Genomic DNA, 15,465 nt, shown 5'->3' with positions numbered 1-15,465 from the left:
AAAGGTTTATGACTTCCAAAATTAAAAACAGGTACTTTAAAAAGTACATAAATACACATACACACATAAGCATTATTTTCAATATCAAAAATGTGCAATTACTACTATACATCATGTGTGAATGAATAAACATGGTGATATATATGTATATAAATTACGTTTTATTATCTTATATAAGGGAGTATCATTTTACTACAAAATGGAATGCATGCTACAATGTGGATCAAACTCTAATACATTGTATTAAATTAAAACTGTCTGGCATACCAGGTCACATATTTTATGATTTCACTTGAATGAAATAGAATGAATAGATAAGTTCACAGATAAGTAATACAGGTAGGTGTTTTTACTACTTTGTGGTACAGATATGGGGAAAGGAAATAAATAGAAACTACTTAGTAAGGAGTTTTAGTTCAAAATGATGAAAATATTTTGAAACTAAATAGAAGTTGTGTTTGTATAAGAATGTGGCATAGCTACATGTGAAAGGATGAAACTGGACCACATTCTTATATCAAACACAAAAATATACTCAAAATATGAGACCTGAAAACATAAAACCCTTAGAAGACAAATGGTCAGTAATTTCTCTGACATTGGCTGTGGTTGGCTTTCTATATATGTCTCCTAAGGCGAGGAACAAAAGCAAACTTGTAGTGTACATAGCATAATTTAAACACTTGGCAAATCACTATGCCAGACACCTGAAACTAATGTAACACCGTATGTCAACTGTACTTAAATAAAGAATAATAAACTATTGAGACTACATCCAAATAAAAAGTTTCTGCACAGCAAAGAATGCCTTCAACAAAACAGAAGGCAACCTACTGAATGGGAGAAGATGTTTGCAAATGATATATCCAATAAGGAGTTAATATCTAAAATATGTAAGGAACTTATACCACTCAAAACAAACACGAAAAAAAAATAACCCAATTAAAAATTGTCAGAGGACCCGAATAGATACTTTTGGCCATACAGATGGACAAAAGACACATAAAAAGATGCTCAGTGTCACTAATCATCAGGGAAGTGCAAATCTAAACCACAGTGAGATATCATCTCATACCTGGCAGAATGGCTAGTATAAAAAAGATCAGGAATAAGTGTTGGCAAGGAAGTGGTAAAAAAGAAACTTTCATGCACTGTTGCTGGGATTGTAAATTTGTATAGCCACTGTGAAAAATATTATGGACATTCCTAACAAATGAAAAATAAAAATACCATATGATCCAGTAATTCTACTACTGGGTATTTACACAAAGAAAATGAAAACACTAATTTGGAAAGATATATGTGCCCCTATGCAGCATTATTTATAATAGTTAAGATATGAAAGCAGTCCAAGTGTCCATTAATAAATGAATGGAAAAAAGAAGATAGATGATAGATAGATAGATGATAGATGTAAAATCGAATATTACTGAGCCACAAAAAATAATGTAATCTAGCCATTTGTGCCAACATGAATGGACCTAGCAGGCATTGTGCTAAGCCAAATACGTCATACAGAAAAAAAGATAAATACCATGTAATTTCTGTCATATGTAGAATCTAAACTTTCATCATATGTGGAATCTAAAAAACAAAACAATGAATAAACCTATTGAAAAGCAGAATCAGACCTATAAATATAGAGAACAAACTGATGATTTCCACAGGTGAGAGTAGAAGCATGGGCAAAATGGGTAAAGGAGAGGGGGAGCTACAGGTTTCCATTTATGGAATAAATAAGTCAAGGAATTAAGGGTATAGCAGAAGGAATATAGACAATGGTATTATAATAACATCACATAGTTACAGATGGTACCTACACTTGTGTTGAGCATAATGTAACATACAGAATTGTTGAATCAGTTTGTATAACTGATACCAATATATTATTGTGTGTCATCTATGCTCAAATTTTAAAAAATGTTAATACACTGTTTTTTTAAACAGATAAGTGTATTTTATGTGAATTTTCTGTTAAATTACTTTTTAAACATCATGATAGATGGGGCTTCTGGGTGGCTCAGTCAGTTAAGTGTCCGAATTCAGCTCAGGTCATGATCTCTTAGTTTGTGGGTTCAAGCCCTGCTATCAGGCTCTGTGCTGACAACTCAAAGCCTGGAGCCTGCTTTGGATTCTGTGTATCCCTCTCCCTCTGCCCTTCCCCCGTTTGTGTGCTGTCTCTCTAAAATGAATAAACGTTATTTTTCCATTTTTTGTGTCTTCTTCAATTTCTTTCATAAGCTTTCTATAGTTTTCAATGCACAGATTTTCACCTCTTCAGTTAGATTTATTCCTAGGTATTTTATGTTTTTTGGTGCAATTGTAAATGGATTGATTTCTCTTTCTGTTGCTTCATTATTGGTGTATAAGAATGCAACTGATTCTTGTGCATTGATATTATATCCTGCGACTTTGTCAATACTACCCAAAGCGATCTACATATTCAATGTAATCCCTATCAAAATAACACCAGAATTCATCACAGAGCTAGAACAAATAATCCTAAATTTGTATAGAACCAGGAAAGACCCTGAATAGCAAAAGCAATCTTGAAAAAGAAAACTGGAGCTGGAGGTGTCACAATCCCGGACTTCAAGCTGTATTACAAAGCTATAATCATGAAGACAGTATGGTACTGTCACAAAAACAGACCCTCAGATAAATGGAACAGAATAGAGAACTCAAAAATACACCTATAAATGTATGGCCAACTAATCTTTGACAAAGCAGGAAAGAATATCCAATGGAATAAAGAGAGTCTCTTCAGCAAGTTGTGCTGGGAATACTGGACAGCGACATGCAGAAAAATGAACCTGGACCACTTTCCTACACCACACACAAAAATAAACTCAAAATGGACGAAAGACCTAAACATAAGACAGGAAGCCATCAAAATCTTCGAGAAGAAAGCAGGCAAAAACCTCTTTGACCTGACCCGCAGCAACTTCTTACTCAACATGTCTCTGGAGGCAAGGGAAATAAAAGCAAAAATGAACTACTGGGACCTCATCAACATAAAAAGCTTCTGTGCAACAAAGGAAAGAATCAGCAAAACTAAAAGTCAAGTGACGGAATGGGAGAATATATTTGCAAATGACATATCAGATAAAGGGCTAGTATCCAAAATCTATAAAGACCTTGTGAAACTCAACACCCAAAAAACAAACAATCCAGTGAAGAAATGGGCAGAAGACATGAATAGACACTTCTCCAAAGAAGACATCCAGATGGCCAAGTGACCCATGAAAAAATGCTCAACATCACTCATTATCAGGGAAATACAAATGAAAACCACAATGAGGTACCACCTCACACTTGTTAGAATGGCTAACATTAACAACACAGGCAACAACAGATATTGGTGAAGATGCGGAGAAAGATGATCTCTTTTGCATTGTTGGTGGGAGTGAAAACTGGTGCAGCCACTCTGGTAAACAGTATGGAGTTTCCTCAAAAAACTGAAAATAGAAACACCCTACCACCGAGCAATTGCACTACTAGGTATTTATCCAAGGGATACAGGTATGTTGTTTCGAAGGGGCACATGCACCCCAATATTTATAGCAGCACTATCAACAGTAGCCAATGTATGGAAAGAGTCCACATGTCCATCGATGGATGAATGGATAAAGAAGATGTGGTATATATATACAATGAAGTATTACTCAGCAATCAAAAAGAATGAAACCTTGCCATTTGCAACTACATGGATGGAGCTACATGGTATTATGCTGAGCGAAATCAGTCAGAGAAAGACAAATATTGTATGACTTCACCCATACGAGGAATTTAAGATACAAAACATGAACATAAAGGAAGGGAAAAAAATAATATAAAAACAGAGAGAGGGTCAAAAGATAAGAGACTCTTAAATATGGAGAACAAATAGAGGGTTGCTGGAGGGGTTTTGGGAGGGGGGATGGGCTAAATGGGTAAGAGTCATTAAGGAATCTACTCTTGAAATCATTGTTACAGTATATGCTAACTAACTTGGATGTAAATTAAAAAATAAAATAATAAATAATAAATAGAAAAAAATAAAAAATAATAAAATGAATAAACCTTAAAATATTAATAAAATAACACATGATACATGAGAGCAACATAAAGAGATATATCAGCTAAATGATAACTTGGATGGGACTTAAAACTGAAAATGGACATTAGGTGAGAATTAAGGAAATCTAAATAAACTATGTATTTTATTTAATAATAAAAACTCTGGAGGGTAGTTGATATTGTATGAACAATATATTAGTTTTTGAGGAAGTATAAGCTTACAAGAATTATATATTTAAAGTGAATTCCCAAGTTACAAAAGTAAATTTCATTGTTTAGGATGGAAATGTAAGCTGACAAACTTTTAGAGGTAACAATAAAAATAATGGTGATAATAATTATTTATGTAGTATATTATAAAAGTGATTGTCATGTTTTTCTTCACATCTAAGTGCCCGACACATGGTATATACTTAATAAATATTTGATTAATGAATGAATGCTTTGATTGTGGTCTTTTCTATGTATTAAAAAAAGATCAAAAAAGAGTCAAAATAATATTTTTGACAGTCTTTTTAAGTAATGTGGATTGATTGCACAGCTGGTTCTTTGACTGCCTAGGGATCAAACAGTAAGTTGAGAAAAAGGAAAACAGTAATTTCCACTGAAAAACAACTGATTTGGTGACCCTGTCTATTCACAGTCTAGCTTTCTAAATATTCAGTCTATGAAACTTAATGCAGAACTAACAAATGTCAAATGAGGTTTCAACTTTAACTAGAAGGATAAAAGAAAGGCTCTTTTGCAAAATATGTATAATATGATTCCATTTGTGCAAATATAAGTATGTACATAGAAGTGTTTGTAGCAGCCTAGTAAATTTATAAAGGTTATTGTATTTCCTCAAGGGTGTGGGACTATAATGAAGGTAAAGTTTATTTTAATTTTATATCCGTCTAAAACGTGGGATTTAAAAAAATTATTGGCATAATTTACATTATAGTTTTCAATATTACTAAAATATATGTGCCATATGAGAGACTCTTTTGGTTCTTGTGAAATGGGTATGCTGTGCTTCACTCTCCATAGACTCTATCAAATCTACATCTTTGAATGAAGCTTTTAAACATTATTTTTCTTCTTTGCATCTCTGCTAAGCCTTTGAACTACTTAGAGATTACAGTTTCAGCACATCTCATAATTATAGCCAAATATGCCTTAATTTTTTTCTGACTTTAAATTTCATTGAATTTATTTTTATAATAATTTACACATAATTCTGATTTGGGTTAAAAACTGACTACTCCATCTGAAAGTAAAAAAAATCAAACAACGCATAATCTTTTCCATGTGAAAACTTTGCATATACGAGCACTCTATCTATAAAGTTATGTTAATTAATATGTTAATTAAATATGCTTCACATGAAGACTGCCCACATATACATGGTACATTTTACTCAATTTTTAGACATGCAATGGTCAGCCTTCTATTAATATGCTTTTCAGGAAGGCTGAAATGAAAGAAACAAAGTACTGACTTCTCATCAACAATGTTACACATGATTCTAACACTAGAATTACTTATTTTAAAATTGTATTATTGAGTTGTTTGTAAGACCCCAGTACTTTGATCTGTGTGGCAGAGAAACATTAAAAATTACTAATAATGAGGAAGAAATCTTACATTGAAATTGTAATTTTCTCCCAACTGAATTTCCTGCCTCCATCCCCTTTTTCATTCTTCCACACTGTGGCTTCATTTAAGGCTATAGTGAGTTATCTTTCTAAATACAATTCAGGAAACATACTAGTGGGCAACTACCTGCCCAGCTTGTCTGTGACTAGGGGCTTCCCAGGATATGGGATTGTCTGTGCTAAAATCAGAACAGTCGCTGGCCAAATAGGACCATCTTTTTTGTTTGTTTGTTTTTACCCTAGTTTATGTCTTCTCACAATTTTTGGGCGGCTTTATCCCAGGATACAAGACCTTTCACTATATGATCCATGCTTAGCTTCTCTGTTTCCAATAGTGTTGTTGTTGTTGTTCCTGACATTTACACTCTAGCTATACCATATTTCTATATTACTTCTGGTAAAATCCTGCAGCAAACTTTTTTCATAATATTTTCATATACCAATATTATTTCTCCCATCAGCGATCACTTCACCTTTTTCTTCACCTGGAGAATTTACAATATTCAACTTTATCTTTCTAATCTATGATGATTTCTCTAAATCTCATTACACTTTTCTCTCCTGATAGGGCTCTCTCAGTAGTCTCTGTGTGTATTCATTAAAACCTATGACATTGTTTATTTATCTGTTTGCAATACTGTCTTGTCTACTAGATTGTGATGTCAAGAGATGCACGGATCCTGTTATCTACGTAAGCAACTGCAATATATGACACAGAGTTATCATTCAATGTCATATTAATTATTTAATGTTAATGAATACTCTATTGTGCTATATACACCAATAACTACTAAACAAGCAACGACTAGTATGGCTATAGTTACTACGGTTAATTAAAAAAAAAAGTCTAAGGCTAAATGCCAGCCATCAAAGAATATACAATCTTAAATTAAACAGGGATTCTCCAATAGAAGTTTATGCTAAAAGGGAATGAACAAATATATTTTATATTGCTGGCATAATTTTTTTTAAATCTTTTAATTTATAGTCATTGCAGATTAACATGCCCCTGTAATCAATAATACAGAGAGATCCTCTCTTTTGCCCATTTACATCCATGTGCAGATTTTTGTGTGAATCTGTTCATTTCTATGGGATAAATGTTAAAAAGTACAGTTGCTACCTTATTTGAGATTTTTATGTTTAGTTTTAATAGAAACTTCTCAACTGGTTTCCAAAGTGGAGGATTCAAAATAAAATGTATCATTTTACCTTCTCACCAGCATTCTATGAATGGTAATATTTCTCAATAACCATGAAAATATTTGATATTGCCACATTTTTTTATTTATCCAATTTGAAAGGTGTATAGTAATATGGCATTGTGATTTTAATTAGCATCCTTTTATGGTTACTGATGTAGGACATTTTTAAATAAATTTTTAAGGTTTAAGTAGACTTATTTTTACAAGGAGGGCCCTACTGAGCAGAACCTTATAGACCAATATATGTGGTCCCAGGATGTCACCACGGATAAATTGAGAGGTCATGATTGCAGAGGAGGTCACTGTCATTGAAGGACATGATTCAGGGAAAGCTGGTCAAGAATGCAGCAGACATGATCAAGACAGGCTGGGGGTGGTCAAGTCACAGGGTGAGGGACAGGACAAACCCCTTCAATTCCACTTCTTGTACTTCTCTAGATGTGACAGTATCCAGCCCAATGGTAAGAGGAAACATAGAAAGCAGGGAGGTGAGCCCAATGGCTATAAATCATGGTCCCAAGCTCTTCCTGTGGCAGCATGGAATGGATCTGGGCACCCAGCATTGGGAGCTGCTGGGTAAATCCTGTCAGGACACTCAGCAGCAGTGGTGTCAGCATGGACATGACCTCATGGAATAACTGCAAATAGTCGATGTAAAACATTTTAAAATGTGCTTATTTTGCATCTGCATAAAAACAAATGAAGGCAGTGTATGACTCCCTGGTAATGACAAAAATATAGTCAAATTTTGTTTCCATAATATGGTAATAGTGGTACATAATGCATTTACAACTTTGTAATTTCAAAGTTAAAAAACAAATGTGGTAAAAATAGCCATAAATACAATAATCTGTTATTAGTTATACAATATAAAATTACATGAATTATAACACCAATAAGCTTAAATGTGAGGAGGAACAAAAATAAAAGTATAAAACTTAAGAATTCTATTGAAGTTAAGTTGTTATTAAGTTAAAAAACGATGTTGTGATATTAAAATGCTTTATATAAGCTTCATGATAAGACAAATTGTACTACAAGACGATGTGTAGTAATTACACAAAATAGCATGATAGAGAAGTCAAAGTGTATTGGTACCATAAGACATCAAAACACACACACAAAAGACAGCAGGATAAGAAACAAAGAACAATGGATATATGAAAAAAACAGAAAGCAAATCACAAATGGCAATAAGCATTAACAGATAATAATTACTTCAAATAAAAATAAATTAAATTCTCCAATCAAAAGACAGAATGTTTGGGGAGTTGCGGCAAGATGGCGGCTTAGGAGGACGCTGGGCTCACCACACGTCCTGCTGATCACTTAGATTCCATCTACACCTGCCTAAATAACCCAGAAAACCGCCAGAGGATTAGCAGAACAGAGTCGCCGGAGCCAAACGCAGACGAGAGGCCCACGGAAGAGGGTAGGAAGGGCGGCGAGGCGGTGCGCGCTCCACGGACTGGCGGGAGGGAGCCGGGGCGGAGGGGCGGCTCGCCAGCCAAGCAGAGCCCCCGAGTCGGGCTTGCAAAAGCGGAGGGGCCGGGCGGACTGTGTTCCGACAGCAAGCGCGACTTAGCGTCTGGGAGGTCAGAAATTAACAGCTCTGCTCGGAAAGCGGGAAGGCTGGAGGACAAAGGGAGGGAGAGCTGCTGAGCCCCCTGACAACAGAGCTCAGTTTGGTGGGGAACAAAGGCGCTCGCCAGCGCCATTTCCCCCGCCCATCCCCCAGCCGAAATCCCAAAGGGAACCGGTTCCTGCCAGGGAACTTGCTCGCTCCGCACAAACACCCAACTCTGCGCTTCTGCGGAGCCAAACCTCCGGCAGCGGATCTGACTCCCTCCCGCTGCCACAGGGCCCCTCCTGAAGTGGATCACCTAAGGAGAAGCGATCTAAGCCTGCCCCTCCTGCTCCCGAGCACCTTGCCTACCCACCCCAGCTAATACGCCAGATCCCCAGCATCACAAGCCTGGCAGGGTGCAAGTAGCCCAGACGAGCCACACCACCCCACAGTGAATCCCGCCCCTAGGAGAGGGGAAGAGAAGGCACACACCAGTCTGACCGTGGCCCCAGCGGTGGGCTGGGGACAGACATCAGGTCTGACTGCGGCCCCGCCCACCAACTCCAGTTATACACTACAGCACAGGGGAAGTGCCCTGCAGGTCCGCACCACTCCAGGGACTATCCAAAATGACCAAGCGGAAGAACTCCCCTCAGAAGAATCTCCAGGAAATAACAACAGCTAATGAGCTGATCAAAAAGGATTTAAATAATATAACAGAAAGTGAATTTAGAATAATAGTCATAAAATTAATCGCTGGGCTTGAAAACAGTATACAGGACAGCAGAGAATCTCTTGCTACAGAGATCAAGGGACTAAGGAACAGTCACGAGGAGCTGAAAAACGCTTTAAACGAAATGCATAACAAAATGGAAACCACCACAGCTCGGCTTGAAGAGGCAGAGGAGAGAATAGGTGAACTAGAAGATAAAGTTATGGAAAAAGAGGAAGCTGAGAAAAAGAGAGATAAAAAAATCCAGGAGTATGAGGGGAAAATTAGAGAATTAAGTGATACACTAAAAAGAAATAATATACGCATAATTGGTATCCCAGAGGAGGAAGAGAGAGGGAAAGGTGCTGAAGGGGTACTTGAAGAAATCATAGCTGAGAACTTCCCTGAACTGGGGAAGGAAAAAGGCATTGAAATCCAAGAGGCACAGAGAACTCCCTTCAGACGTAACTTGAATCGACCTTCTGCACGACATATCATAGTGAAACTGGCAAAATACAAGGATAAAGAGAAAATTCTGAAAGCAGCAAGGGGTAAACGTGCCCTCACATATAAAGGGAGACCTATAAGACTCGTGACTGATCTCTCTTTTGAAACTTGGCAGGCCAGAAAGAATTGGCAAGAGATTTTCAGGGTGCTAGACAGAAAAAATATGCAGCCAAGAATCCTTTATCCAACAAGTCTGTCATTTAGAATAGAAGGAGAGATAAAGGTCTTCCCAAACAAACAAAAACTGAAGGAATTTGTCACCACTAAACCAGCCCTACAAGAGATCCTAAGGGGGACCCTGTGAGACAAAGTCCCAGAGACATCACTATAAGCATAAAACATACAGACATCACAATGACTCTAAACCCGTATCTTTCTATAATAACACTGAATGTAAATGGATTAAATGCGCCAACCAAAAGACATAGGGTATCAGAATGGATAAAAAAACAAGACCCATCTATTTGCTGTCTACAAGAGACTCATTTTAGACCTGAGGACACCTTTAGATTGAGAGTGAGGGGATGGAGAACTATTTATCATGCGACTGGAAGCCAAAAGAAAGCTGGAGTAGCCATACTTATATCAGACAAACTAGACTTTAAATTAAAGGCTGTAACAAGAGATGAAGAAGGACATTATATAATAGTTACAGGGTCTATCCATCAGGAAGAGCTAACAATTATCAATGTCTATGCGCCGAATACCGGAGCCCCCAAATATATAAAACAATTACTCATAAACATAAGCAACCTTATTGATAAGAATGTGGTAATTGCAGGGGACTTTAATACACCACTTACAGAAATGGATAGATCATCTAGACACACGGTCAATAAAGAAACAAGGGCCCTGAATGAGACATTGGGTGAGATGGACTTGACAGATATATTTAGAACTCTGCATCCCAAAGCAACAGAATATACTTTCTTCTCGAGTGCACATGGAACATTCTCCAAGATAGATCATATACTGGGTCACAAAACAGCCCTTCATAAGTTTACAAGAATTGAAATTATACCATGCTTACTTTCAGACCACAATGCCATGAAGCTTGAAATCAACCACAGGAAAAAGTCTGGAAAACCTCCAAAAGCATGGAGGTTAAAGAACACCCTACTAACGAATGAGTGGGTCAACCAGGCAATTAGAGAAGAAATTAAAAAATATATGGAAACAAACGAAAATGAAAATACAACAATCCAAACGCTTTGGGACGCAGCAAAGGCAGTCCTGAGAGGAAAATACATTGCAATCCAGGCCTATCTCAAGAAACAAGACAAATCCCAAATACAAAATCTAACAGCACACCTAAAGGAACTAGAAGCAGAACAGCAAAGGCAGCCTAAGCCCAGCAGAAGAAGAGAAATAATAAAGATCAGAGCAGAAATAAACAATATAGAAACTAAAAAAACTGTAGAGCAGATCAACGAAACCAAGAGTTGGTTTTTTGAAAAAATAAACAAAATTGACAAACCTCTAGCCAGGCTTCTCAAAAAGAAAAGGGAGATGACCCAAATAGATAAAATCATGAATGAAAATGGAACTATTACAACCAATCCCTCAGAGATACAAACAATTATCAGGGAATACTATGAAAACTTATATGCCAACAAATTGGACAACCTGGAAGAAATGGACGAATTCCTGAACACCCACACGCTTCCAAAACTCAATCAGGAGGAAATAGAAAGCTTGAACAGACCCATAACCAGCGAAGAAATTGAATCGGTTATCAAAAATCTCCCAACAAATAAGAGTCCAGGACCAGATGGCTTCCCAGGGGAGTTCTACCAGACGTTTAAAGCAGAGATAATACCTATCCTTCTCAAGCTATTCCAAGAAATAGAAAGGGAAGGAAAACTTCCAGACTCATTCTATGAAGCCAGTATTACTTTGATTCCTAAACCAGACAGAGACCCAGTAAAAAAAGAGAACTACAGGCCAATATCCCTGATGAAGATGGATGCAAAAATTCTCAATAAGATACTAGCAAATCGAATTCAACGGCATATAAAAAGAATTATTCACCATGACCAAGTGGGATTCATTCCTGGGATGCAGGGCTGGTTCAACATTCGCAAATCAATCAACGTGATACATCACATTAACAAAAAAAGAGAGAAGAACCATATGATCCTGTCAATCGATGCAGAAAAGGCCTTCGACAAAATCCAGCACCCTTTCTTAATAAAAACCCTTGAGAAAGTCGGGATAGAAGGAACATACTTAAAGATCATAAAAGCCATTTATGAAAAGCCCACAGCTAACATCATCCTCAACGGGGAAAAACTGAGAGCTTTTTCCCTGAGATCAGGAACACGACAAGGATGCCCACTCTCACCGCTGCTGTTTAACATAGTGCTGGAAGTTCTAGCATCAGCAATCAGACAACAAAAGGAAATCAAAGGCATCAAAATTGGCAAAGATGAAGTCAAGCTTTCGCTTTTTGCAGATGACATGATATTATACATGGAAAATCCGATAGACTCCACCAAAAGTCTGCTAGAACTGATACAGGAATTCAGCAAAGTTGCAGGCTACAAAATCAATGTACAGAAATCAGTTGCATTCTTATACACTAACAATGAAGCAACAGAAAGACAAATAAAGAAACTGATCCCATTCACAATTGCACCAAGAAGCATAAAATACCTAGGAATAAATCTAACCAAAGATGTAAAGGATCTGTATGCTGAAAACTATAGAAAGCTTCTGAAGGAAATTGAAGAAGATTTAAAGAAATGGAAAGACATTCCCTGCTCATGGATTGGAAAAATAAATATTGTCAAAATGTCAATACTACCCAAAGCTATCTACACATTCAATGCAATCCCAATCAAAATTGCACCAGCATTCTTCTCGAAACTAGAACAAGCAATCCTAAAATTCATATGGAACCACAAAAGGCCCCGAATAGCCAAAGGAATTTTGAAGAAGAAGACCAAAGCAGGAGGCATCACAATCCCAGACTTTAGCCTCTACTACAAAGCTGTCATCATCAAGACAGCATGGTATTGGCACCAAAACAGACACATAGACCAATGGAATAGAATAGAAACCCCAGAACTAGACCCACAAACGTATGGCCAACTCATCTTTGACAAAGCAGGAAAGAACATCCAATGGAAAAAAGACAGCCTCTTTAACAAATGGTGCTGGGAGAACTGGACAGCAACATGCAGAAGGTTGAAACTAGACCACTTTCTCACACCATTCACAAAAATAAACTCAAAATGGATAAAGGACCTAAATGTGAGACAGGAAACCATCAAAACCTTAGAGGAGAAAGCAGGAAAAGACCTCTCTGACCTCAGCCGTAGCAATCTCTTACTCGACACATCCCCAAAGGCAAGGGAATTAAAAGCAAAAGTGAATTACTGGGACCTTATGAAGATAAAAAGCTTCTGCACAGCAAAGGAAACAACCAACAAAACTAAAAGGCAACCAACGGAATGGGAAAAGATATTCGCAAATGACATATCGGACAAAGGGCTAGTATCCAAAATCTATAAAGAGCTCACCAAACTCCACACCCGAAAAACAAATAACCCAGTGAAGAAATGGGCAGAAAACATGAATAGACACTTCTCTAAAGAAGACATCCGGATGGCCAACAGGCACATGAAAAGATGTTCAGCGTCGCTCCTTATCAGGGAAATACAAATCAAAACCACACTCAGGTATCACCTCACGCCAGTCAGAGTGGCCAAAATGAACAAATCCGGAGACTATAGATGCTGGAGAGGATGTGGAGAAACGGGAACCCTCTTGCACTGTTGGTGGGAATGCAAATTGGTGCAGCCGCTCTGGAAAGCAGTGTGGAGGTTCCTCAGAAAATTAAAAATAGACCTACCCTATGACCCAGCAATAGCACTGCTAGGAATTTATCCAAGGGATACAGGAGCACTGATGCATAGGGCCACTTGTACCCCAATGTTCATAGCAGCACTCTCAACAATAGCCAAATTATGGAAAGAGCCTAAATGTCCATCAACTGATGAATGGATAAAGAAATTGTGGTTTATATACACAATGGAATATTACATGGCAATGAGAAAAAATGAAATATGGCCTTTCGTAGCAACGTGGATGGAACTGGAGAGTGTGATGCTAAGTGAAATAAGCCATACAGAGAAAGACAGATACCATATGGTCTCACTCTTATGTGGATCCTGAGAAACTTAACAGGAACCCATGGGGGAGGGGAAGGAAAAAAAAAAAAAGAGGTTAGAAAGGGAGAGAGCCAAAGCATAAGAGACTGTTAAAAACTGAGAACAAACTGAGGGTTGATGGGGGGTGGGAGGGAGGAGAGGGTGGGTGATGGGTATTGAGGAGGGCACCTTTTGGGATGAGCACTGGGTGTTGTATGGAAACCAATTTGTCAATAAATTTCAGAAAAAAAAAAAAAAAAAAAAAAAAAAAAAAAGGGCGCCTGGGTGGCGCAGTCGGTTAAGCGTCCGACTTCAGCCAGGTCACGATCTCGCGGTCTGTGAGTTCGAGCCCCGCGTCAGGCTCTGGGCTGATGGCTCAGAGCCTGGAGCCTGTTTCCGGTTCTGTGTCTCCCTCTCTCTCTGCCCCTCCCCCGTTCATGCTCTGTCTCTCTCTGTCCCAAAAATAAATAAACGTTGAAAAAAAAAAATTAAAAAAAAAAAAAAACAAAAAAAAAAAACATAAGACAGAATGTTTGAATGGGTAGAAAAACAAAATTCAGTGGTATGCTGCCTACAAGCTAATCACTTTAGCCTTAAAAACATACATAGACTGGCAGTGAAGAGATGAAAAAAATTCAAGCAAATGGTAACACAAAAGTAGCTATACTTTTATTAGACAAAATAAATTTTAAACTAAATATTTAAGAAAAGACAAAGAAGGCCATTATATAATGATAAAGGGGTTAGTACACAAAAACTATATAGTAATTATAAATATGTATGTGCCCAACATAGGAGCATTTAAAGACATAAAGCAAAAAAAATAACAGAGCTAAAAGGAGACATAAATAATTAAATAATAGTTGGGGACTTTAATACCCCACTCTCAACAATGGATAGGTAATTCGGACAGATAATCAATAAGGAAACAGTAGATTTGAACAATGCTATATGCCATATGAACCTAACAGACATATACAGAACATTTTGTTCATCAAGAGCAGAAGGCACATTCTTCCCACATGCACAGGGAACGTTTTCTAGGATAAACCATATGTTAGTCCAAGTCTAAACAATTTCAAGAAGATTGAAATTTTAACAAGTATCTTCTCTGATTACAAAATTTAAAAAAGTATCTTTAGACAAATGAAAATGAAAACACAATATACCAAAACATGTGGCATACACCAAAAGAATTACAAAGAGCGATGTTAACAGTAATAAAAACCTACTTTAAGAAGCAAGAAAAATCACAAATAATTTAATTCTACACCTTGAGGGACTAGAAAGAAAAAAATAAATGGAGCTCAAAGCTAACAGAAAGAAGAATATATAAAGGTTTGAGCAGACATAAATGAAATAGAGAACAGGAAATAGAAAATACTAAACTAAGAGTTGGTTCTTTGAAAAAACAAACAAAATTCAGAAAGCTTTATTTAGATAAACCAAGAAAAAAAGAAGAGTACCAAATTAATAAAATTAGAAATGAAAAAAGAGACATTACAACTGATACCACAGAAATACAAAGAATCATAAGAGGCTACTATGAATAACTGTACACCAAGAAACTGAACAATTTAGAAGAAATTTCTAAGAATTTTTGTTTCTAATAAAATTTGTTTCT

This window comes from Prionailurus viverrinus, chromosome X (assembly GCF_022837055.1).
Source record: "Prionailurus viverrinus isolate Anna chromosome X, UM_Priviv_1.0, whole genome shotgun sequence".
In the NCBI taxonomy this organism is placed as follows: domain Eukaryota; kingdom Metazoa; phylum Chordata; class Mammalia; order Carnivora; family Felidae; genus Prionailurus; species Prionailurus viverrinus.
This window is presented reverse-complemented; position numbering follows the sequence as displayed.